This window comes from Mirounga angustirostris, unplaced genomic scaffold (assembly GCF_029215605.1).
Source record: "Mirounga angustirostris isolate CCGP_5_RB_7025 unplaced genomic scaffold, mMirAng1.0.hap1 SCAF_7, whole genome shotgun sequence".
NCBI lineage: Eukaryota > Metazoa > Chordata > Mammalia > Carnivora > Phocidae > Mirounga > Mirounga angustirostris.
In genome coordinates, this window is record NW_026991715.1 from 120,592,671 (window position 1) to 120,619,697 (window position 27,027).

Consider the following 27,027-nt stretch of genomic DNA (forward strand, 5'->3'; position numbering starts at 1 on the left):
GAAAAACTGGGGAGGGTGCTATGCTCAAGAAGCCTTCAGATCATGGAATGGTCATCATAGTGGATTTGTCCAAGATAGTGTTAGTCTAGTTCACACATTGAGTAAGTACAGTTATTACTGGAGAAAGGTAAAAACAAGGCATTGGGATGTTCTGGCCATAAAAGCTGAACTTAGTAAGAGACTTCTAAGGGTGATTGATTGTATTTTGCAGTGACATTAGGAAAAGAAGAGAAATTGGTCACAGGGAGGATGACAGGATGGATCTCTAGCATCATGGATAGATCAGAATCTTTGATGACAAATCCAACAATCTGAGAGGTTACTCCCCTTAGCAGTGGCCTGGGAGATATGAATGAGGGTGGTCTTTCCAGGCCAATGCCGAAGAAGGGAAAAGAAAAGAGGGAGAAAGTATTTCATGTTTAAAGTATGAAGTCTTGATCCCCTGTCTTGGGCAGAAGCAGTTTACCTCAATGTCAGCTACTTCTCTTCCTTGTCAATTTGTTTCAGAGGTCTCCAGTGTCTATACAGGACCAGATATCAGAAGGAGCCTTCTTCAGTTGTGAGATGTGTATCTAAGGCTCAATGCCTTCTAATTTTGTAGCAGTGTCCCTGGTCAGGAGCACTTGGTAAGGTCCCTTCCAATGAGGCTCAAGGGCTGTTTTTCTCTAATGACATTTCCAGAATACCCAATCACCAGCCTCCATACTGTGACCAGCAAGATCCTTTGAACTGGAATCTGGGGAGGCTTCTTTAACCTGTTGATGATAGGCTTTAGCATAAGACAGTAAAGACTTACAGTAGCCAGTCATATTAGCATGAGATAATAAAGGATCAGCAGAAAGTTGTATATCAATAGACATTGGTCTGTTGGTAACTATCTAATGTGGAATGAGTTTATGTTTCCCAAAAGGTTACCATGAGCAGTCAGCAAAATCAAAAGCATACCTTAGGTCAGGGAAGTCCAGTTGTTTGGCAAGTTTAGAGGTTTTAAATTTGAGGATCCCATTAGTTCTCTCAACCTTGCCTGAAGATGGAGGATGATATGGACAATGATAATCCCAAGAAGTTTGCAAGGTTTTCATTAAGGTTCATATGATTTGCCTGGTGAAGGTGGGTTCTTCAATCACTAGAGACCGGGAAATGTATATCAAGTGAGAAACATTTTCTAACAGTTTCTTTGCTACCATGAGGACATCAGCTTTGTAGCAGGGGAAACCTTCAACCCATCTGGAAAACCACATACAAATAACAAGAACATATTCATAACCCATAATAAGTGGCAGTTGAATGAAGTCCAGCTGCAGATGTTCAGAAGGTCCAGAAGGAGGTCTGAAGCCTCTGGTAACAAAACCAGTTTTATAGGATTATGTATATTCCAGGATTATTACTAGTAGATTATTTTTGCAATGTTATGGAAGTTTTTCCACCGATGTCTATTCATAATTTGAGTCACCTTAAATGCACTAGGGAGTGAAGGAATGCAAAAACCAAAAAATGGGGTTTGCCAGGCAGCGGGGAAGAACTAAGCAGGTGTCTTGGGTTTCCCATGGCCCTGATTGTTCATTTAATTTACAACCACTGTTCACCCATCTTAATTTCTCTGATTCAGGAGCAGAGTATTGCCATGTTACAAAGACATCAAGATGGCAAAAGCCTGGCAATGAGGGGCCATTTCTTGCAGAAGGAGAATGGACTTCATTCACATGTACCACAATCTTAAAATACAATATAAAGAAGGCTTAGTATTACTTATTTGACAATAGGTCCCATGAAATGTACATATCAAATAAGCCTAATTTAACAAATACTTCACATTTAGTTACATTTCAAATAAGCCTAATTTAACAAGTACTTTGAAATAGTGCATGTCAAAAAGACTTCATTTACAATTTGACTTTGGGTAGTTTGTAAAAAATATTTTAAAAAAAGGTTTTAAAGCACTTGTCTAAATAGAACCACAGATTATTATGAAACTTAATACTCAAAAGGTAAAGAAACTTGGGAAGTGTAGCCAGTCGGTGGAGGGAGGCAGTGGTGGTGGGAGAGGTTTGGCGGTTGATGGGGGTATAGGCTCAGAAGCCTCTCTCATGCTCCCTCTGCCCGGAGCCCCTTGAAGGATTCACAGTGACATCTCTTCAAGAAGTCCCCTTGTAGACTTCCAACTTTGCCCATGTCATCTTTCAAAATGTGGCCAAGAGTTATCTTCCTAATGCACACCTGGAATGTCATTACACCTTAACTCCATATATCCATCCACATCCAAAAGATTGGGTTGGTATATTCAAGGTTGGATGGAGTACTGCTTGCGATTATTACACAATTTTATGGTCTCCTATGCCTGAACATTACATAGAAGAATCAACAGTTAATTGTGTGTTAGCATTTCAAGGATATTGCCTTCCAAATGATGATGGAGAATTTTATCAGTTCTGTTATGTTACCCATAAGGGTGAAATTCATGGAACAAGTAAACTTTTCCAGTTTCAAGCTTCTCCAGTTGAAGAGTTACTTACTGTGGAAGATGAAGGAAATTCTGACATGTTGGTTGTAACCAAAAAGCTGGCCTTCGTGAGTTGAAAATTGAAGAAACCATGAAAGAAAAAGAACTATTAAAGTTAATTGCTGTTCCGGAAGGAGAAACAACACAACTTTGAGAATAAGTTGGAAGACTGGAAAGAGAGCTTAACCATCAAAAAGATGTGACCAACTGCAAGCAGAGCAAAAGGGTCTTGTTGAAGTATCACAAAATTAAAAACGGAAAATGAAGAAATTAAGAAGAGATACAATGAAGCTACATCCAAAGCTCTCCGGCTTGAGGAAGATATTGTGTCAGTGACACATAAAGCAATTGAAAAAGAAACTGAATTAGACAGTTTAAAGGACAAACTCTGGAAGGCACAATATGAAAGAGAACAACTGGAATATCAGTTGAAGATGGAAAAGGATGAGAAGGAACTTTATAAGGTACATTTGAAGAATACTGAAATAGAAAATACCAAGCTTGTGTCAGGGGTCCAGACTTTAAAGAATTTAGATGGGAACAAAGATAGCATGATTACTCAGGGGCACCTGCTGGTTCAGTCTGGGAAGTAAGGGGGGAGCGTATGCCCCTTGATCTTGGGGTTGTGAGTTCAAGTCGCATACTGACTGTAGAGATTCCTTAAATAAATAAACTTAAAAAAAAAAAAAGAAAGCATGATTACTCATTTCAAAGAAGAGACTGGCAGGCTGTAGTTCTGTTTGGCTGAAAAGGAAAATCTGCAAATGGCTTTCTTGTTTACAACCTCAAGTAAGGAAGATACGGTTTTTTTTTTTTTTTTTTTTTTTTTTAAGGAGCAACTTCACAAGCAGAGGAACATGTTCAGGCAACTTGGCAAGAAGTTTTCTTCTGGCCAAAGAACTATTAGTGATGCTGTAAATGTGCAAGATAAAACAATGGCAGATCTGCATACTGCACACTTGGAAAAAAGCTGATGCAGTGGCAGAACTTAAACTAAATGCTGTGGAGGAAAAAAGGCCAGGAAAAGACTGATAGACTGGAACGTGAACTGAGAAGTTGAAGACTTGAAACTTTGTCTTCAGATGGCAACAGATCATTACAAAGAAAAAAAATCAAGGAATGCCAGAGGCTCCAAAATCAAATAAACTTTCAGACCAATCAGCCAATAGCAACAGTGTCTTCACAAAGAAAACTGGGAATCAGCAAAAAAGGCAATGGTGCCTCCATAAACACAGATATAGATATAAAGCCACCCCCGTCTGCAGCCGAGACAGATTCTGACGGTGTAACAAAGGGGCAAGTCTGTGAAGTGACCAAAGAAACTGCTGACAAAACAGAAAAATATAATAAAGGTAAACGACTCTTGCGGGATGAGAAAACAAAATTCAATAAATATGTCGATGAACTGCAAACATGGAGCTGAAACGGAAAGAGCAAGTGAAGACTGCTGGAAATGTAACACTAGCACTAGCTGAAGTAGAGGACAATTACAAACTTCAACTGACAGAGAAAGACAAAGATAAATGGTCTAACTTCACATCTGGAAAACTTCTCCAGGGAGAAGGAACTTAAAAGGAGTCTAGAAAATCAAGCAGAAAGGACAATGGAAGGTCAGAATTCCGAGTCCTCAGAAGATCTCACGGTATCTCAACACCTGCTCCGAGCAAAATGGTCATGTTGCTGCAGTGCTGAATACACAGCCAGTTCTGCAGTCTGGTGATCCTTAACGCAACACAGGAAACCAGGGATGGAGCAGATGGTGCTGTTTACCCAGGTGAAATCCAAAGGCTGCCTGTGAGAGTACCTTCTTGGGGACTGGAAGATGTTGTCTGCAGCCAGCCTGCTGGAAACGTTAGTGGGCTTGATGGTTTAGAAGACCCTGAGGACAGTAAAGAAGATGAGAATGTGGGGCGCCTCGGTGGCTCAGTTGGTTAAGCATCTGCCTTCAGCTCAGGTCATGATCCCAGGGTCCTCGGATGGAGCCCCGTTGGGCTCTGAAAGGCATGTGCAGACCCATTTTGATCAGAATGCTTTAAATTTTGACTAGTTACCTTTTATTATGAGTTGGTAATACAGTTTAGCAATTAAAAAAAATCACCTCAAATAGACCACTATGGAGACCACAAGGTATCACTTCTATGCACCCTCTACCACACTTTTCTGAACAAGAGCTACTTTTTTGAGTTTTGTGATCCTCGGGTCAGGGTCAATCATCGGCTTATCACTAAATAGAATTGTATTCTCCGTTTAATCTTACAAGTTTAAGAAAAGAAGTTTTTCTGTGTTTGTATCCTTATTTATTCCCCAGTTTGCAAAACTATGTGAATAAAGGAAATGGATTATTTCAATGTTACCACATTGAAAATCTATGTATGTAGAGTGTGCTATTTAGCAGAATATTTACAAGTTTCTGTTGACCTTCTTGATTGAATATACCTACGAAATAAAAATAGTTTATCATAAAAAAGTAAAGAAACTTTACATAATCTGTTATCAAAAACATACCAAAAATCCAAGAAAACTGTTCTTTTAACAGAGAAAAAAGCAAATTCTAATTTTGCACCTGGTTACTTTTGATATTAAAATTCATTTTTAAGTAAATTAATTTTAATCTTAGCCAGTTTGACCATACATTAAAATTCCTTTTCAAACATTCCTTTTCTATAATCTTTTTACAACTTGTTTTTTTTAAAGATTTTATTTATTTGACAGAGAGAGACACAGTGAGAGAGGGAACACAAGCAGGGGGAGTGGGAGAGGGAGAAGCAGGCTTCCCACTGAGCAGGGAGCCCGATGTGGGACTCGATCCCAGGACCCTGGGATCATGACCTGAGCCGAAGGCAGCTGCTTCACGACTGAGCTACCCAGGCGCCCCTACAACTTTCTTTTCTACATTCCAATTTTGTCCTGTTTTTCTTCTTTAAACAATCAGCCTCACTTTAAAACAAAATTACTTTCTTTTCCTTTAAGAAAAAACACCCCCATTCTTCATACCTTGTCTTACTGAAAACACCTCCTATGTTTCTGGCATGTGAAGATGCTTCCCTTATTATTTCCAGTAGCTTTAATTATATATATTATTTAGAATTTTTAACTCTTAGAAGCCTTAATTTCTAGGGAAAACTAAGAAGTATTGTGAACTGAGTGTTATACCAGCACTTTTAAAATTTGCAAATTTATAAATACATTTCATAATTTCTTTTTTTAACTTCTTTTTTTTTTTTTAGAGAGGTGGGGAGGGGCAGAGGGAGAAGGAGAGAATCTTTTTTTTTTTACTGTTATTATTATTATTTTTTAAATTTTATTATGTTATGTTAGTCACCATACAATACATCATTGGTTTTTGATGTGGTGATCCACGATCCATTGTTTTCGTATAATACCCAGTGCTCCATGCAGTACGTGCCCTCCTTAATACCCATCACCGGGCTAACCAATCCCCCCTCCCCCTCCCCCTCTAAAACCCTGTTTGTTTCTCAGAGTCCATAGTCTCTCATGGTTCATCTCTCCCTCCAATTCCCCCCCCATTTTTCCCTTCCTTCTCCTAATGTCCTCCATGCTATTCCTTATGTTCCACAAATAAGTGAAACCATATGATAATTGACTTTCTCTGCTTGACTTATTTCACTTAGCATAATCTCTTCCAGTCCCATCCATGTTGGTGTAAAAGTTGGGTATTCATCCTTTCTGATAGCTGAGTAATATTCCATTGTATATATGGACCACATCTTGTTTATCTATTCATCTGTTGAAGGGCATCTCGGCTCTTTCCACAGTTTGGCTATTGCGGACATTGCTGCTATGAACATTGGGGTGCATGTGGCCCTTCTTTTCACTACATCTGTGTCTTTGGGGTAAATACCCAGGAGTGCAATTGCTGGGTCATAGGGTAGCTCTACTTTTAAATTTTTGAGGCACCTCCACACTGTTTTCCAAAGTGGCTGTACCAACTTGCATTCCCACCAACAGTGTAAGAAGGTTCCCCTTTCTCCACAACCTCTCCAACATTTGTTGTTTCTTTCCCTGTCCATTTTTGCCATTCTAACTGGTGTAAGGTGGTATCTCAATGTGCTTTTGATTTGGATTTCCCTGATGGCTAATGATGATGAAAATTTTTTCATGAGAAGGAGAGAATCTTAAGCAGGCTCCATGCCCAGCATGGAGCCCGAAGTGGGGCTCTATCTCACAATGCTGAGATCAGGACCTGAGCTGAGATCAAAAGTTAGACGCTTAACTGACTGAGCCACCCAGGCACCTCTACATTTCATAATTTCTAGAAGCATATGCCTTTTTCAGTTTTCTCACATAGGATCAACACAGCCAATATCTTTTAGTTTTTCTGCAATGAGAGGACCAGATGATGCCTAGAAAGTTGACAGATAAAACTGGGCCTGCATAAATGTGGGGTGTAAATGTGACTGTGAAGGTGTGCAAATCTGCCTATACTGCCTCCTCAAAGGGAATAATGTCAGGTCCCTCAGCATAATGTCATCAATATAATGCCAAAATAGCACCTTTCCAATTGTAAGGTATTTAAATCCTATAAAACCTGATAGCAGAGGTTATGTGCAATTGTAGAACTGTTTAAATATCCCACTGGGAGCTGAGTAAATGTATATTGAGTCCCTTCAAAAGTGAAAGAAAACTGAGCCTGGGATTCCTATACAGTGGGAACAAAATAGAACTACTAGTTAGGTCAATGACTGCAGAAGGTGTTCTTTGGGCCTGTTGTATGTCCTCGATCAGTTCTATAATATCAGGAATTGGAACCTTAATCAGGGAACCTGAGCAGTGAGGTTTGGATACATAGTCAATGGTGAGGTGTCGTGCATTAGTGACTGGCTTAATCACTGGCCAAATGGGGCTATTGAAAAGGGAGCTTTTGGGTTAATGACTCTTGTCTGAAGCCTATCTTTAATGATAGGGCATAGGCCTTCACTGCTCTGTTTAAGGCATATTAGGGAGTATTTACCATCTTGAGAGGGGGAGTCACAGGCATCCATTTGGCAGTCCTACTAGGAAGTACAAGAGCTTGGGCTTATTCCATGTGGCATGACATTCTGTCAATGCCTCCATGCCTCTAGTAAGAAAAGAAAGAGCCAGGGGCCACCACTAGAGGAGGCCATTTGAAGTGAATGGTTCCAATAGTTACATCCCAATGGGTCTTCCGCCTTTGATTGTTTTATCAGGAATGCCCTTTAAGTAGAAGGACTTTCCTTTTGGAATTTGAGAGGGAGTTGCTGGAATGATAGTGACTTGGGCCCTGGTATCTAATAGGGGAAAAAAGACTGAAATTTTATTGTCCTAATGGACTAGCAGAGTGGCATAGGAATGAATGTCCTGGAGAGGTGGGACAAGCCCCAGGGAGCAGCCAATTCCTTGGGTAGGAGCTTGAATGGCTGCCAGTCCTTGTGGTTAGGGGAGGGGGTGGAGGGAGTAGTGGAATCAGGCTAAGTGGAGGTCAGAGGCGTTAGAGGGCTATTATGTGTCCAGGGACGGCCAGCAGAAGGGAGCTGGCTGTGGCTGGCAGAATGCTAGCTTCAGGCCCTGGAGTTTAGAAACTGGTGGTCCAGAGATTAAGTGGCCAGGAACCCTGAGTCCTCACATCTCCCAGTAGGGGTTTGCCTCTGTATTCCCATAAAGGGAAAAGTTAGATGGGCCCAGTGATACTGAGGAGGGAGTGGGGAACTCTCTCCTTGAGGAAAATTTGTTCCAGGGAGACGCTCCTGGCTTTGTCTGGGGGGCGGGGGGGGAATAAAAGTTTCCTTATACCCAACGGGATTGACTGGGGGACGGGGAGCGGGAGCAATAGTGCCTGCACCACTTTCAGGCTGTTTAAGAGTTGCTGCAACGCCCGGTTGGGAATTAAGGGTTTCCCACTGGCAATGCAACTCCTTGTGAGGGCTGGTGGTTACTGCGGGCAGCACAGATAATCCGGGAGAGGGGATGTTGGTTTTTGACTCCACCACAACCATTTGATGGGCAGACGCTGGTGGTGTCCCAGCCCCACTCCGTCCAGGGAGCCGCGGGTCCCTAGCGCGGATTACAAGCCGCGATTTCTCTTGATCTCTAACGCTGGGAGCACCGAGCCCAGCGGCGGGTTGCGGGCAGCCAGCTCCCTCCCCGGAGCCCGACCCCTCCCGCACTTGCACCGCTCTGGGCTCCGTGCGCTCCGCTGCTCGTCCCCGCTCCGTTGGGTGCCCCCTCGGGCGCCTGTCAGCCTCGGCTCCACGACGAGCACGGCCGACCGTGCGCCCTGCCACTTTCTGCCAAGCAGAGCCTGGCTGGCGCTCTCCCGGTGGCGGTGTGTTTCGCTGGCATCCGCCCTCTTTTCGCTCAGCCGGCGGGTTCCGTTCGCGGCCGCAGTGGAGCCGGGAAGCCCGGGACCTGGGGCGGGGGCGGCACCCGAGCTGGCGCCGAGCCAGGTGATCCTGGCCGCAGCGCGGCCCCTGTACCCCACCGCCTGTGTCTCAGCACCGCGTTCACTCGCGGCGCCCACCAGACAGTGCTGGGATCCGGCGCCACCAACAGCCCCGGAGCAAAGGTCAGGGGCGCTGGGTGCCGTCCCCCCCCCCGTCCCTGGAGGGCTAGCGCCGGCCCCTTGCCGGTCGCACTTCCCGGCCTTCCCGCTAGCCCTTCGGCGGGTAGCTCCGAGCCGCCGGCGTGTCTGTCACGGCGCGGATTTGTGCCCCGTGTCTGTCGCAGCGCCGCCCGTTTGTCACAGCTGGACTGTTTTCTCAGCGACGGCACCGTTGACTTCGCCACGCGGCTGTTTCTCGGGGGCAACGCCGCGGGTGTCGCCCAGTTTGCATTTCTCTAGTCGCGCCCATGGGCCATTTCAAAGGTGCGGTTTCCCCACTTTCTCCGACCGGAAGGTGTCGCCACAAGTGGCGGCGCGGCGGCGAGGGTGCAGCCCGCCGCCTCTCGGTGGCCCTTCGCTAGCAGAGCCGGGCCGCGCGCCCTCGTTCCCAGCGAGCACAGCAGGGCAGACCGCCTCCCTCCCGACGGGAGAACAATTTCTGACCGCGCCGCGCGGCTCTCTGTCTCAGAAGCTCGGGACTTGGCGGTCATCAGCCACTCCTTGCTTTGTAGCAGATTTTGACTTAGCGGTGCGCGGGATTTCTTGGCGGGAGCAAGTCCGGTGTAGTCGGGCCGCGATTTCCACAGCCTGCGCCAGTCCGGGAGCCGCCGCAGACCCGGCTTTAGGCGGATCGAGGGTTTAGCCAGGCCTGGGACTTCTTGGTGGAAGGAAGTCCACGTTGACTCTTGGCAAATCAGTATTTAATCCTGCCTTGCAGATTTCTTCGTCCGACCCAACCCCGGGTTAGCCATTTCTTAGCGCAACGTGAGGCGCTTTAGTTGAGCCAAAGTTTCCCACTCCTAGTAAGTCCGAAAAACCCGTGCCTGGGATATCTAAGATCCATTCAAGACCGAACATGTCCAGATTTTCCAGGAAACTGTACCTGTTTATCAGGCCTGCCATTTCTCAACGGTAGCAAATCGTGGTTTGGAAGCAAATATGCCTGTTATTAGGTCCGACAGAAGTAGGAGTCCAATGGCAACACCGATTTTTTGGGTCGTATTTCGTTGTTTTTGCTTTTTGTGTCTTGTTTTGTTCTGTTTTGTTTGCAATAGGAAGTCCACCTTAGCTATGCTTTTAATACTAAGTCCGGGAGAAGTCCAGTTCAACAGACTACAAAAATTTCTTATTCGTGGGAAATTTTAGAAATTCAGATTTGACTGGTTTTGGTTGTCAGCCTCACAGAAGTCAGTGTATATTTGCTAAAGCCATTTCTGATTTGGTAAGCTCTGGGGTGTTCTGTCTGAACAATGGTAGTAGCATCATTAGCCCTTAGAAGTCGGATGTGTACTGGCATAAGCGATTTTTCCATCATACCAATGCTGGATTCACCCCTTCAAAGTCGGTATAAACTGGGAGAAATAATAATTTCTTCATCCTAGCATTCTGTAAATCTAGATCTAGCTGCGTTTCTGTTTATTATGCCATCAGTGTGTATATAAGCAACAGTGATTTCTTAATCACGGTAAGTTAGGAGCTGGAAACACCAGGTCGGCCAATCATTTGTTAATATAAAAGTCTGTAAAATCGGTATTTCTTCATCATAGGAAGTTTTTTTTTTAAGATTTTATTTTATTTATTTGACAGAGAGAGAGAGACAGCTAGAGAGGGAACACAAGCAGGGGGAGTGGGAGAGGGAGAAGCAGGCTCCTGGCCGAGCAGGGAGCCCGATGCGGGGCTCGATCCCAGGACCCTGGGATCATGACCTGAGCCGAAGGCAGACGCTTAACGACTGAGCCACCCAGGCGCCCCTTCATTATAGGAAGTTTTGATTCTGCAAGAGACAGTCTGCCTTAGCTGGTCATTCCTAGCAGTACCAAGTGATGTTTCGGCAATAGGAAGTTCAAACGTAATGGTGCTTTTTCTTAGAGTCCAGTAGAAGTCAGTGTCCACTAGCTGAAAAGATTTCTTGTGCACAGCGAGTTCAAGGCAATCCTGATTTAGCTATGTTTGTGTTTAATGACCCTGTAGAAGTCGAGTTCTTAATCATGACAATGCTGTGTTCACAAGTGAAGGCGGCTGTGAAGTCCGTGCAGAAGGCTGATGAGATTATTTAGGTGTCACAAATACGGGTTTAGTCGTGTCAGGCATTTCTTAATCCTCCTTGCTCTCGGTTTGTGTGTACCGAATACCAGATTCCGCTGACAGGAATGTCATAATCCTAGGACAGCACCATTTAGCATGTTTGCAATTTCTTTCCTTGGGTGAGTTCTCTGGATGTATTTGCTCCGTTAGTTTCTTATTTCCCCGCAGCATATTTTCCCTTGAAATCCATGCGTTTGATTTCCTTTTGTGTTAACGAGGGTTCCCACCAACGTCGCTTGGCATTGGCAGTTGATCAAATGCTTATTTTATTTGTTACTTCCTGAATTTCACTCTAGTATGTATTCTACTGATTTCCTTGAGCGTTTTACCGCTCAGCTGCCTGCTGACCTGCATTCACCTACAAGCCAGAGAGCAAAGCCCCGTCTGGGCCCGGCAGGTGCAGGGTCTCTGGGCTTTGTGCAGGCTGCTCCAGTCCTGCCAGACAGAAGGAGCACTCTGTCTGCTTTATGGCTTGTAGCTCCACTCCGACAGTTCTTGGTTTGGGCACCATTCCTAGTGCCTACTAAACAGTTTCTCCTACTCAGGACCCCAAGGTTCTCTGTGCCATCTCTTCCTCAGTCCCAGCACCGCTGGTTTCCCTGGGCTGGCCTGTCCATCGTTGAGTGACGACAAGTGAGGCCGCCGGTTTGGAACTTGTGCTCGCTGGAAAGCTATCCTCTTCATGCCCTTAATATCGTATATTTTCTTTGTTGGGTTAGTTTCTGTACGGTATGCTTATTTTGCCGTTTCATTTCGGCTTCTTTTCTTCCCGCTTTGTTTTGGTAATGGGACAAGGACCCGGAGCTGGAGTTCTGGGTGTCCTCTACAATGTTATCCTGTTTCATTTTGTCTACTGATTTGTTACCACTGGTCTCATGACTTCTACCTTGCCTCCGCCCACAAGCCCAGGAGAGCACAAATACCCAGGCTGTGGTACTGCTGCACGCTTTGCCAATTCACTCTGTGCAAAGCTTGAGTCCTCCCGATCAGGGGCCTCCTCCGTGATGGAGCATTTTCTTGGCTGTGTGAGAGGGGCTTGGGATTCCACCAAGGTGGCACCAGAGCCCCAGCCTCCATCTGTGCTGTGCTCAGAAGATTCTGGGCCCCGCCTGCTCCCTTTCTATACTGTGCTGGGACAGTCCCCAGGTCACGGTGGTGGTTTGGACTCGGGCGGGACTGCTTTCCAGTCCTTGTTGGCGGCTTCGCTGGGTCTACCTACAAAATGACGTCTGTCCCAGAGCCCAGAGCACCTTGGAACCAAGACCCGCTCTGCCCACTGTGAGCTTCGGGCCCGGGACACAGAAGAAGCCAGAAGCATCCTCAGGAGAGATGGACCCTGAAGAGGAACCTGAGCCACTCACCCACCAGCAGCTTGCCTCCACCAGGACGACCCGCCTGGCCACACACGGCTGGGCAGGGAGACCTGACAGTGGGCATCCTTCGGAGCAGGAGCACCCCAGACCTCCCCTCCGTGCCTGGGAGAGGCATGTCCGGGTGTTCTCGGGCTGCCTGGAGTGGATTGGTCACACCGTGTACAGCATGAGTTACAGCTGTTGCCCCTGCATCTTGGGGTCTAAGGAGCTCTGAGGTTGGGGCAGGAGCCTTTTTCTGTCTTCCCTCGGGAAGAGATTCTCATTTGTGAAACTTGCGAAATAAAAAAGTATTAAGATGTGGCTTCAGAGTCCAATGTCCGGTTCTGCTTCTTGGGCTCTGAAGTTCTCCTTTTCCTTACAGGTCGCTGACTACACTCAGGTTCCTTATATATTCCACGTTAAAAAGTACGACTTAGCTTTGTTCCTGTTTCTTCACTTCCAAAAGCTGGTGTACACAGAGGCAAATTGGTTTCTTTCTCCTGGCCAGTCCTGGGAAATCACGATTTAACTCTGTTTATATCTGCCACCTCAGTGGAGTCATTGTATACTGGTGAATGTGATATCTTCTTGCTAGGAACATCCTAAAAATTACCACATGGACTTGTTTCTTTTTCTTCAGAATCAAGAAGTCGGTGTACTGTGGGGAAAAGCGATTTCTTTCTCCTCACAAGTTCTGGGATATCAAGATTTAACTCTGTTTATTTTGCCATCTCTGTAGAAGTCGTTGTATACTGGTGAACACGGTATCTTTCTGCTAGTAATATGATAAAAATTACCAGATGGACTTATTTATTTTTCCTCACATTCAAGAAGTTGGTGTACAATAGGGAAAAACAATTTCTTTCTCCTCACAAGTTCTGGGATATCAAGATTTAACTGTTTATTTCTGCCATCTCTGTAGAAGTCGTTGTATGCTGACGATATCTTTCGGCTAGCAATATCAAAAAATTACCAGTTGCACTTGTTAATTTTTCTTCACATTCAAGAAGTCGGTGTACAGTGGGGAAAAACGACTTCTTTCTCCTCACAAATTCTGGGATATCATGATTTAACTTTATTTGTATTTGCCACCTCAGTGGAAGTCGTTGTATGATGGTGAATACGATATCTTTCTGCCAGCAATATCCTAAGAATTACCACATCGACTTGTTTATTTTTCCTCACATTCAAGAAGTCGGTGTACAGTGGGGAAAAACGACTTCTTTCTCCTCATACATTCTGGGATATCACAATTAACTCTGTTCATTTTTGCCACCTCAGTGGAAGTCGTTGTATGCTGGTGAACATGGTATCATTCTGCTAGTAATATGATAAAAATTACCAGATGGACTTCTTTATTTTTCTTCACATTCAAGAAGTCAGCATACAGTGGGGGAAAACAATTGCTTTCTCCTTACAATTCCTGGGAAATCACGATTTAGCTATGTTTATATTTGCCACCTCAGTGGAAGTGGTTGTATGCTGGTGAACAGGATATCTTCTTGCTAGCAATAACATAAAAATTACCTCATGCACTTCTTTATTTTTCTTTACATTCAAGAAGTCAGTGTATAGTGGCAGAAAACAATTTCTTTCTCTCCCAAGTTCTGGGATATCACGATTTAATTTTGTTTATTTTTGCCACCAGGAGAAGTCATTGTATACTGGTAAACTCGGTATCTTCCCACTAGCAGTATAAAAATAGGACATTGAGGGCCAGTGGGTGGCTCAGTTTGTTAAGTGATGGACTCTTGAACTCAGCTTAGGTCTCTCTCTCAGGGTCGTGAGTTCAAGGCTCCATGTTAGGTATGGTGCCTACTTAAATAAAAAAAAAGTATGACTTTGAGTTTTTCCTTTTTCCTCACTTTTTAGAAGTCTGCGTACAGTGGGGAAAATGAGTTATTTCTCTTCACAAGTTCTGGGAAATCACAATTTAACCTTTTTTTTTTTTTTTGCATTTGCCACCTGTGTGGAAGTCAGTGTTTACTGGTGAACGTGATATCTTTCTGCCAGCAATATCTTAAAAAGTATGACTTAGCTTTGCTCCTTTTCCTTCACCTCCTAGAAGTCGAATACATGGGTAAAACGATTTCTTTCTTTTGGCCAGTTCTAGGAGCTCTGGATTAAACTTCGTCCTTGTGTCTTCACTTCCTCTACAGAATTAAATGTATATGGTGAAAATGATTTATTGGTCCTACCACATTATTGAAAAACAGAACTCATCTTTGTTTGCTTGCTAACCCTAGGGATTCGTTGTATACCAGTGAAAACCAGATCTTCCTCCTCACTCTATCTAAATCATAGGACTTTGCTTAGGGTTTCTTGTCCTCCTAGAAGTCGGTATACATTGGGGAAGCTCTTCCTCCAAGCCGTCCTCTGCATTAGGACTTGGGTTTGTTTGACTTCTGGGGAAGTCTTTCAGATATACTGGGGATAGGGGTTTCTTGTTGAATACACGTTTGTTCCATTTATTATTTCACCGCTTCTTTCTTTCTTTCTTTTTTTAAAAGATTTATTTATTTATTTATTTATTTATTTATTTATTTATTTATTTATTTGACAGACAGAGCCAGCAAGAGAGGGAACACAAGCAAGGGGAGTGGGAAAGGGAGAAGCAGCTTTCCCGCGGAGCAGGGAGCCCAATGCAGGGCTTGATCCCACGACTCTGGGTTCATGACCTGAGCCAAAGGCAGACACTTAACGACTGAGCTACCCAGGCGCCCCTTCACCGCTTATTTCACTTTTTGATGGGTATGAGCCTTTCAGATCTCAGCTGTGTGGGCTCTAAACCGAGTTGACTGTGGAGCTGGGGTGCCCTTTGGGATCCATGGTTTCATCCCACTGGTTCTCCCCTACCCACCCGGATTTCTGCAGCACTTTTGCCAGCAGCGTGGGAAAGCCTCCTTTTGGGAGGCATTGCTCTCTGCAGGGAGCAGGTTTCAAATTCAGAGGTTGGTAGATGCTCCCTAGGGTTGTATTCTTGGTCCTAGTGCCCCTTGTGTTTGGGTCTGGCTGATTCATAAGCGCAGCACCACATTTACACTGTGCAGGGGTAAATAAGTCAGAGAAAGACAAATACTATATGATCTCACAAGTGTGGAATCTGAAACAAAACTAAATAGCTACAACAGATTGGTCATTGCCAGAGGCAGGGGTGGAAGGTGGGCAGAATGGGCAAAGGTGGTCTAGAGGTACAAACTTGCAGTGATGAAATAAATAAGTCATGGGGATATAATGTAGAGCATGGTGATTATAGTTAATAACACTGTACTTTATATTTGAAAATTACTAAGAAAGTAAATCATAAAAGTTCCTATCAGAAGAAAAAACATTGTAACTATGTGTGGTAATGGTTAACTAGACTTATTGTGGTGATGATCATTTCCCAATATACACAAGTATCAAATCATGTTGTACACATGAAACTAATATCATGTTATATATCAATTTTATCTCTACTGAAACAGAAAGAGACAAGTTGCATAGAAGAGAATCCCAATGAGACCACTGGCAGATTTCTGAATAGAAAATTCTTCATGCCAGGAGAAAATGGGATGATATATTTAAAATATTGAAATTAAAAACTGTCAACCAAGAATTCTATACCTTGAAAAGCTGTCATTCAGAAATGAAGGTGAGATAAAGACTTTCCCAAACAAACAAAAGCTGAGGTGGTTCATTACCACTAGACCTGTTTCTCAAGAAATGGTAAAGAGAGTTCTTTGAGTAGAATTAAAAGGATGCCAATTAACATCATAAAAACATAAGCAGTAGTATAAAACTTGCTGGTAATGGTAATTATATAAGGTTAAATCTGTAATATGGTGATGGTGGTTCATAATTTATCACAACTCTAGTTTAAAAGTTTAAAAGCAGGGGCTCCTCTGTGATTCAGTCAGCTGAGCCCTGGCTCTGGTCATGATCCCAGAGTCCTGGGATCGAGCCCTATATTGGGCTCCCTGCTCAGTGTGGAGCCTGCTTCTCCCTCCCCCTTTCCCCCTGCTTGTTCTCCCTCTCTCAAATAAATAAATAAAATCTTTTTTAAAAAATGTTTTAAAACAAATATATTAAAACCATGACTATAATAATCTGTTATTGGATATGCAATATAAAATATGCAAAATATAGTATCAATAACTTAAAATGTGAGGGAAAGTGAAAGTGTAAAGTTTAGGAATGCTATCAAAGTTAATTTGTTATCAATTCAAAATAGGGTATTACCAGTTTGAAATGGGTTTAAGATATTTTATGTAAGAGTCATGGTAACCACAAGGAAAAAATGTGTAGTTAATATACTTAAGATTATAATAATGTAATACAGTCTTTGATCCATTTTGAGTTAATTTTTGTGAGTGGTATAAGGTAGGGGTCTAATTTCATTGTTCTGCACATGATCATCCAGTTTTCCCAAAACCATTTGTGGAAGAGACTATCCTTTTGCAATTGGGTGCTCTTGGCTCCCTTATCTAATATTAATTGACTGTGTATGTAGGGGTTTAAATCTGAGCTCTCTATTCTGTTCCATTAATCTATGTGTCTACATTTATACTAGTACCATTTTATTAGCTTATTAATTTATACTAGTACCATTTTATTAGCTACATTTATACTAATACCATTTTATTAGCTTATTAATTTTTTAATTTTTATATCTTCAGGAAGTATGATGCCTCCAGCTTTGTCCTTTTTCCTCAGAATTGCTTTGGATATTTGGAGTCTTCTATGGTTCATATAAATTCAAATGGAGACCAGGTTTGAAACCCCCCAAGCAGACAGAACCATTTAAGCCATGTAAGCAAAACTCAATCTAGCCTATTTCATGAACATAAGCAAAACTTAACTTAGGTTATTTCTTTAAATGCCTCTGAAAATCATAAATGAAATTTATCATCTCCCCAAAATAGTGTAATATAATCACTTTCACTCAATTCCCTGCCATCTGGAACATCCCCCCCCCCCTTATAATTTCCAATCACTGTAAAGGTTAAAGACGTTTCTCCTTTCCACTTTATAAGCCATCCTGTAATGTCATGCCTCTGAACTTCAGATTACTTTCAGGTCCATTCCAAAGTTCTTGGGGAATATATCAAGTTATCCAAGGATGCCTCCCCCGTAGCTATTCTGAGGTAAGTCTGCCCATTTCTTTTTTTTTTTTTTAATATTTCTATTTTATTTAATTAATTAATTAATTTTTAGAGAGTGGGAGTTGGGAGGAGCAGAGGGAGAGGGAAAGAGAGAATCTTTTTTTTTTTAAGATTTTATTTATTTATTTGAGAGAGAGAGACTGAGAGAGAGAGCACATGAGAGGGGGGAGGGTCAGAGGGAGAAGCAGACTCCCTGCCGAGCAGGGAGCCCGATGCGGGACTCGATTCAGGGACTCCAGGATCATGACCTGAGCCGAAGGCAGTCGCTTAACCAACTGAGCCACCCAGGCGCCCTCAGCCATTATCTTTCATAAGATAAGCCTACATTCAAATGTGAGGAGGAATTCCTTCTGATCTGAAATAGCAAAGCTATCATCCTGTGGTCAGACTATGGAATAAAGTAACACCTTTTCAATCTATCTTGGACAGATGAGGGCTTTAACACTAAGAAAGGGCTAGGGCATATCTAGTGGGGTCTTTCTGCAGGTCAATATCTCTCCATCACTTACATTCTACTCGACCTACTCAGACGTTAAGGCTCACTTTTTTTGAGGCCTACAGTGTGGCAGCAACTTTTATTAGTAGTTATGCTTAACCCTAAACCTGCCCCTCCTTAGGGAACATTAAAAAAGCCAGGGGATGGGGCGACTGGGTGGCTCAGTGGGTTAAGCACCCGGGTCTTGGTTTGGCTCAGGTCGTGATCCCAGGGTCCTGATACGGAGCCTGGCATCTGCTTAGTGGTCAGCAAGGGGTCAGCTTGAGATTCTCTCACTCTCTCTGCCTCTCTCTCCCCCTCTAAAATAAAATAAATAAAATCTTTAATATAAAAGAAAAAGCCAGGGGAAACATTTCTCAAAGCCTAGTCAGGTAGGCCCTCAGGTGTTACAGGACCCTTGCTTTCTTCTTACACATTCCACACTTCCACTCACAGCCACGACGATGACAATGGTGGTACTTACAATTAAAGCAAAGACAAAACACCCCAAACACACACTACCCCCCAACACCCCTCCCCAAATATTTCTCTGTAATTATACTGAGAAAGACAACGAGCATTTTGCAAAGAAACATGAAAGCAAACTTTTTCTTTCCGTTAGGAAACGGAAAGATGTTATTGTAAATGATATTCATTTCAAAGAGGAAGATACAGTGGAAGCCAGGAGCAGAAATCTCAAGGCCCCCAGACCCGGAAAACCCCAGACAATGCTGCGGTGAGTGTGGAGCGCGCACTGCTGGCCAGGTGGGAGGACAAAGCCTGCAGCAGCATCAGGGCACTGCGAAGGGCGCGTCTACCGAACGTCCTACCCGCCAGGGTCTCTCTGGGCACTGGTCTGCACTGTTTGCTCGGGGCGGGCCAAGGGAAGCCGCCTGGGTGGGCATAGGTCCTGTCACTCCAAGACCCACAAACAGCGCGATGGCTCCACTAGCGGTGCTGGAATCCCCAAAGCCCAGATTCACCCCCCTAGTGACACTGAGTGCTGAAGGCAAACTGCAGACGCGACCTCCCAGCGTGTTGCTAGCAAGACCCATTCGGCTTGGAGGAAAGCTAGAGCTGCGACCAAGAAACAGCCCATCCCAGGCATTAGCAGCGCTGGCACCCAGAAACTTTCGGCTTGGAGGAATGGTGGTGCCAAGAAAAGGCCGACTTGGTGCAAATGATCAGTGACACAAAAACAGTGACGCCGTGCTACTGGCGAAAGTGCTGACAAATTGCCTGCGCGGTGCAAATGCAGTGCGGCTCGGGCGCGAGAACCAGCTGACGCAACCCAAACTGCCCGAGAACCCACATCACCACCAAAGGAGCACCTACGGTCTAAGCGAACCGGAAACCATCCGCTGCTGGCTTGGAGCAGCGCTGCAGAAAAGGAGGAAGCGCCCCTAGGCTGCTGGCGAAAGTGCTGCAGGAAACCCGGGTGCGGAGAGGAGGAGCAGCGCCGAACACCCGGGCTCCGCCGGCGCACGGTGGAGACCCAGCGCAGCGCCCTGCCTCCAGGCCCCCCCCGGTCCGCTCGCACACAGCTGAGACCTGAAGGGCTCGACTGATCAAAGGTGAAAGAAGAAGAGGTAACATAATAAATGGAACAAAAACGTTTTAAACAAGAAATGCATTTCCCCAGTACATCTGAGGACTTCCCAGAGGTCGGCAAGCAAAGTTGAGTCCTGCTTTTCAAGAATGTGCTGGGACCAGGAACGCGTTTTCACCAGTCTACATCGACTACTATAGAAAGAAGTGCAGGCACAGGGACAACGTTTAGTCGTGGTTTCCCAGAACTTGCCAGGAGAAAGAAATCTTTTGCCCCACTGTACATCTAGAAAGTGGAGAAAAAGGAACAAAGCTAAGTCGTACTTTTTAAAGATACTGCTAGCAGAGGATATCCTGTTTACCAGTGTACAATGACTTTCACTGATGTCACAAATACAAAGTTAAATTGTGATTTCCCAGCACTTTCGAGGAGAAAGAAATCATTTTCGCCCATTGTACACAGACTTCTAGGAAGTGAAGAAAGAGGAAGGAAGCCAAGACATGCTTTTTAAGATATTACTAGCAGGAAGATATCTTGTTCACCAGTGTACAATGACTTGTGCCACCGAGGTGGCAAATGCAAAAAAAAGTTAATGCCCGATTTCCCAGAATTTGCAAGGAGAAAGAAATCGCTTCTTCCCCACTGCAAACTGAATTCCATGAAGTGATTAAACAGGAAGGAAGGGGCACCTGGGTGGCTCAGTTGTTAAGTGTCTGCCTTCGGCTCAGGTCATGATCCCAGAGCCCTGGGATCGAGCCCTGCCTCGGGCTCCCTGCTCCGAAGCCTGCTTCTCCCTCTCCCCCTGCTCGTGTTCCCTCTCTGTCAAATAAATACATAAAATCTTAAAAAAAAAAAAAAAAGACATCCACTTAGGTGGCAAGTACAAAGTTAAATTTTGATATCCCAGAACTTATGAGGAGAAAGAAATCATTTTGCCCACTGTACACCGACTTCTATGAAGTGAAGAAAAGGAACAGCTCTAAGTAATACTTTTTAAGATATTGCTAGAAGAAATATATCGTGTTCACCAGCACACAACGACTTCCACTGAAGTGGCAAATACAACAAAGTTAAATTACAGTTTACCAGAACTTCGGAAGAGAAAGAAATCTTTGTTCCCCACTGTACACCGACTTCTTGAATGCGACTTAAAAGAAACAAGTCCAGGGGCGCCTGGGTGGCTCAGTCGTTAAGCATCTGCCTTCGGCTCAGGTCATGATCCCAGGGTTCTGGGATGGAGCCCCGAATCTGGGCTCCCTGCTCCGCGGGGAGCCTGCTTCTCCCTCTCCCGCTCCCCCTGCTTGTGTTCCCTCTCTAGCTGTCTATCTCTCTGTCAAATAAATAAATAAAATCTTTGGAAAAAAAAAAAAGAAGTCCATGTGGTAATTTGTATGATATTGCTAGCAGTATCTAGATATTCTATTCAAAAGTATACAACAACTTCCCCACTGAGGTGGCAAATACAAGCAAAGTTAAATCGTGATATCCCAGACTCCTAAGGAGAAAGAAATTGTTTTCCCCACTGTACACAGAGATGGCAAAATAAGCAGAGTTAAATCGTGATATCCCAGAACTTGTGAGGAGAAATAAATCATTTTTCCCCACTTTACTCCGACTCCTTGAATGTGAGGAAAAATAAAAAAGTCAATGTGGTAATTTTTGGATGTTGCTAGCACAAAGATGTCCTGTTCACCAACATACAACAACATCCACTGAGGTGGCAAAAATAAGCAGTTACATTGTGATACCCCAGAATTTGTGAGGAGAAAGAAATCATTTTCCCCCCATTGTACACGGACTTCTTGAATGTGAGGAAAAATAAACAAGTCCATGTGATAATTTTTTGATATTACTAGCAGAAAGATATTGTGTTCACCAATATACAACGACTTCTACAGAGATGGCAAAAATAAGCAGTTACATTGTGATACCCCAGAATTTGTGAGGAGAAAGAAATCGTTTTTCCCCCACTGTACACGGACTTCTTGAATGTGAGGAAAAATAAAAAGTCCATATGGTAATTTTTTGATATTACTAGCAGAAAGATATCGTGTTCACCAGTATACAACGACTTCTACAGAGATGGCAAAATAAGCAGAGTTAAATCGTGATATCCCAGAACATCTGAGGAGAAAGAAATCGTTTTTCCCCACTTTACACCGACTCCTTGAATGTGAGGAAAAATAAAAAAGTCAATGTGGTAATTTTTGGATGTTGCTAGCACAAAGATGTCCTGTTCACCAACATACAACGACATCCACTGAGGTGGCAAAAATAAGCAGTTACATTGTGATACCCCAGAATTTGTGAGGAGAAAGAAATCATTTTCCCCCCATTGTACACGGACTTCTTGAATGTGAGGAAAAATAAACAAGTCCATGTGATAATTTTTTGATATTACTAGCAGAAAGATATAGTGTTCACCATCATACAGCGACTTCCACTGAGGTGGCAAAAATAAACAGAGTTAAATCGTGATATCCCAGAACATCTGAGGAGAAAGAAATCGTTTTTCCCTACTGTACACTGACTTCTTGAATATGAGGAAAAATAAACATGTCCATGTGGTAATTTTTATCATATTACTAGCAGAAAGATATCATGTTCACCAGTATACAACGACTTCTACAGAGATGGCAAAATAAACAGTTAAATCTTGATATCCCAGAACTTGTGAGGAGAAAGAAATCACTTTTCCCCATTGTACACCGATTTCTTGATTGTGAAGAAAAAGAAACAAGTCCATGTGGTAATTTTTAGGATATTTCTAGCAGAAAGATAACATGTTCACTAGCATACAACGACTTCCACTGAGGTGGCAAAAATGAACAGAGTTAAATCGTGATACCCCAGAACATCTGAGGAGAAAGAAATCGTTTTTCCCTACTGTACACTGACTTCTTTAATGTGAGGAAAAATAAAGAAGTCCATGTGATAATTTTTTGATATTACTAGCAGAAAGATATAGTGTTCACCATCATACAGCGACTTCCACTGAGGTGGCAAAAATAAACAGAGTTAAATCGTGATATCCCAGAACATCTGAGGAGAAAGAAATCGTTTTTCCCTACTGTACACTGACTTCTTGAATATGAGGAAAAATAAACATGTCCATGTGGTAATTTTTATCATATTACTAGCAGAAAGATATCATGTTCACCAGTATACAACGACTTCTACAGAGATGGCAAAATAAACAGTTAAATCTTGATATCCCAGAACTTGTGAGGAGAAAGAAATCACTTTTCCCCATTGTACACCGATTTCTTGATTGTGAAGAAAAAGAAACAAGTCCATGTGGTAATTTTTAGGATATTTCTAGCAGAAAGATAACATGTTCACTAGCATACAACGACTTCCACTGAGGTGGCAAAAATGAACAGAGTTAAATCGTGATACCCCAGAACATCTGAGGAGAAAGAAATCGTTTTTCCCTACTGTACACTGACTTCTTTAATGTGAGGAAAAATAAAGAAGTCCATGTGATAATTTTTTGATATTACTAGCAGAAAGATATAGTGTTCACCATCATACAGCGACTTCCACTGAGGTGGCAAAAATAAACAGAGTTAAATCGTGATATCCCAGAACATCTGAGGAGAAAGAAATCGTTTTTCCCTACTGTACACTGACTTCTTGAATATGAGGAAAAATAAACATGTCCATGTGGTAATTTTTAGGATATTTCTAGCAGAAAGATAACACGTTCACTAGCATACAATGACTTCCACTGAGGTGGCAAGAATAAAGAGTTAAATCGTGATATCCCAGAACTTGTGAAGAGAAATAAATCGTTTTCCCCACTGTACACAGACTTCTTGAATGTGAGGAAAAATAAACAAGTCCATGTGGTAATTTTTATCATATTACTAGCAGAAAGATACCGTGTTCACCAGTATACAATGACTTCTACAGAGATGGCAAAATAAACAGAGTTAAATCTTGATATCCCAGAACTTGTGAGGAGAAAGAAATCGCTTTTCCCCACTGTACACCGATTTCTTGATTGTGAAGAAAAAGAAACAAGTCCATGTGGTAATTTTTAGGATATTTCTAGCAGAAAGATAACATGTTCACTAACATACAATGACTCCACTGAGGTGGCAAAAATAAACAGAGTTAAATCGTGATATCCCAGAACTTGTGAGAAGAAAGAAATCATTTTTCCCACTGTACACAGACTTCTTGAATGTGAGGAAAAATAAACAAGTCCATGTGGTAATTTTCATCATATTACTAGCAGAAAGATACCGTGTTCACCAGTATACAACGACTTCTACAGAGATGGCAAAATAAACAGAGTTAAATCTTGATATCCCAGAACTTGTGAGGAGAAAGAAATCGCTTTTCCCCACAGTACACCGACTTCTTGATTGTGAAGAAAAAGAAACAAGTCCATGTGGTAATTTTTAGGATATTCCTAGCAAGAAGATATCATATTCACCAGTATACAATGACTCCACTGAGGTGGCAGATATAAACAGAGTTAAATCGTGATTTCCCAGGACTGGCCAGGAGAAAGAAACCAATTTGCCTCTGTGTACACCAGCTTTTGGAAGTGAAGAAACAGGAACAAAGCTAAGTCGTACTTTTTAATGTGGAATATATAATATATATAATGCTTGTGAACACAGCATTGTCATGATTAAGAACTCGACTTCTACAGGGTCATTAAAGACAAACATAGCTAAATCAGGATTGCCTTGAACTCGCTGTGCACAAGAAATCTGAGTGTAGTCAGCGACCTGTAAGGAAAAGGAGAACTTCAGAGCCCAAGAAGCAGAACCGGACATTGAACTCTGAAGCCACATCTTAATATTTTTTTATTTCGCAAGTTTCACAAATGAGAATCTCTTCCCGAGGGAAGACAGAAAAAGGCTCCTGCCCCAACCTCAGAGCTCCTTAGACCCAAAGATGCAGGGGCAACAGCTGTAACTCATGCTGTACACGGTGTGACCAATCCACTCCAGGCAGCCCGAGAACACCCGGACATGCCTCTCCCAGGCACGGAGGGGAGGTCTGGGGTGCTCCTGCCCCGAAGGATGCCCACTGTCAGGTCTCCCTGCCCAGCCGTGTGTGGCCAGGCGGGTCGTCCTGGTGGAGGCAAGCTGCTGGTGGGTGAGTGGCTCAGGTTCCTCTTCAGGGTCCATCTCTCCTGAGGATGCTTCTGGCTTCTTCTGTGTCCCGGGCCCGAAGCTCACAGTGGGCAGAGCGGGTCTTGGTTCCAAGGTGCTCTGGGCTCTGGGACAGACGTCATTTTGTAGGTAGACCCAGCGAAGCCGCCAACAAGGACTGGAAAGCAGTCCCGAGTCCAAACCACCATCGTGGCCTGGGGACTGTCCCAGCACAGGACAGAAAGGGAGCAGGCAAAGCCCAGAATCTTCTGAGCACAGCACAGATGGAGGCTGGGGCTCTGGTGCCACCTTGGTGGAATCCCAAGCCCCTCTCACACAGCCAAGAAAATGCTCCATCACGGAGGAGGCCCCTGATCGGGAGGACTCAAGCTTTGCACAGAGTGAATTGGCAAAGCGTGCAGCAGTACCACAGCCTGGGTATTTGTGCTCTCCTGGGCTTGTGGGCGGAGGCAAAGTAGAAGTCATGAGACCAGTGGTAACAAATCAGTAGACAAAATGAAACAGGATAACATTGTAGAGGACACCCAGAACTCCAGCTCCGGGTCCTTGTCCCATTACCAAAACAAAGCAGAAAGAAAAGAAGCCGAAATGAAACGGCAAAATAAGCATACCGTACAGAAACTAACCCAACAAAGAAAATATATGATATTAAGGGCATGAAGAGGATAGCTTTCCAGCGAGCACAAGTTCCAAACCGGCGGCCTCACTTGTCGTCACTCAACGATGGACAGGCCAGCCCAGGGAAACCAGCGGTGCTGGGACTGAGGAAGAGATGGCACAGAGAACCTTGGGGTCCTGAGTAGGAGAAACTGTTTAGTAGGCACTAGGAATGGTGCCCAAACCAAGAACTGTCGGAGTGGAGCTACAAGCCATAAAGCAGACAGAGTGCTCCTTCTGTCTGGCAGGACTGGAGCAGCCTGCACAAAGCCCAGAGACCCCGCACCTGCCGGGCCCAGACGGGGCTTTGCTCTCTGGCTTGTAGGTGAATGCAGGTCAGCAGGCAGCTGAGCGGTAAAACGCTCAAGGAAATCAGTAGAATACATACTAGAGTGAAATTCAGGAAGTAACAAATAAAATAAGCATTCGATCAACTGCCAATGCCAAGCGACGTTGGTGGGAACCCTCGTTAACACAAAAGGAAATCAAACGCATGGATTTCAAGGGAAAATACGCTGCGGGGAAATAAGAAACTAACGGAGCAAATACATCCAGAGAACTCACCCAAGGAAAGAAATTGCAAACATGCTAAATGGTGCTGTCCTAGGATTATGACATTCCTGTCAGCGGAATCTGGTATTCGGTACACACAAACCGAGAGCAAGGAGGACTAAGAAATGCCTGACACGACTAAACCCGTATTTGTGACACCTAAATAATCTCATCAGCCTTCTGCACGGACTTCACAGCCGCCTTCACTTGTGAACACAGCATTGTCATGATTAAGAACTCGACTTCTACAGGGTCATTAAACACAAACATAGCTAAATCAGGATTGCCTTGAACTCGCTGTGCACAAGAAATCTTTTCAGCTAGTGGACACTGACTTCTACTGGACTCTAAGAAAAAGCACCATTACGTTTGAACTTCCTATTGCCGAAACATCACTTGGTACTGCTAGGAATGACCAGCTAAGGCAGACTGTCTCTTGCAGAATCAAAACTTCCTATGATGAAGAAATTGTTTTCAGCAGTATATACCGATTTTACAGACTTTCATATTAACAAATGATTGGCCGACCTGGTGTTTCCAGCTCCTAACTTACCGTGATTAAGAAATCACTGTTGCCTATGTACACACTTTGATGGCATAATAAACAGAAACGCAGCTAGATCTAGATTTACAGAATGCTAGGATGAAGAAATTATTATTTCTCCCAGTTTATACCAACTTTGAAGGGGCGAATCCAGCATTGGTATGATCGAAAAATCGCCTATGCCAGTACACATCTGACTTCTAAGGGCTAATGATGCTACCATTGTTCAGACAGAACACCCCAGAGCTTACCAAATCAGAAATGGCTTTAGCAAATATACACTGACTTCTGTGAGGCTGACAACCAAAACCAGTCAAATCTGAATTTCTAAAATTTCCCACGAATAAGAAATTTTTGTAGTCTGTTGAACTGGACTTCTCCCGGACTTAGTATTAAAAGCATAGCTAAGGTGGACTTCCTATTGCAAACAAAACAGAACAAAACAAGACACAAA

The 27,027-nt window shown here is 43.6% G+C and overlaps 1 pseudogene; it reads left to right on the top strand.

Moving 5' to 3' along the window:
* Positions 1 to 916: 916 nt before the first annotated feature.
* Positions 917 to 4,435, top strand: LOC123841506 (tax1-binding protein 1-like; annotated as a pseudogene).
* Positions 4,436 to 27,027: the final 22,592 nt, after the last annotated feature.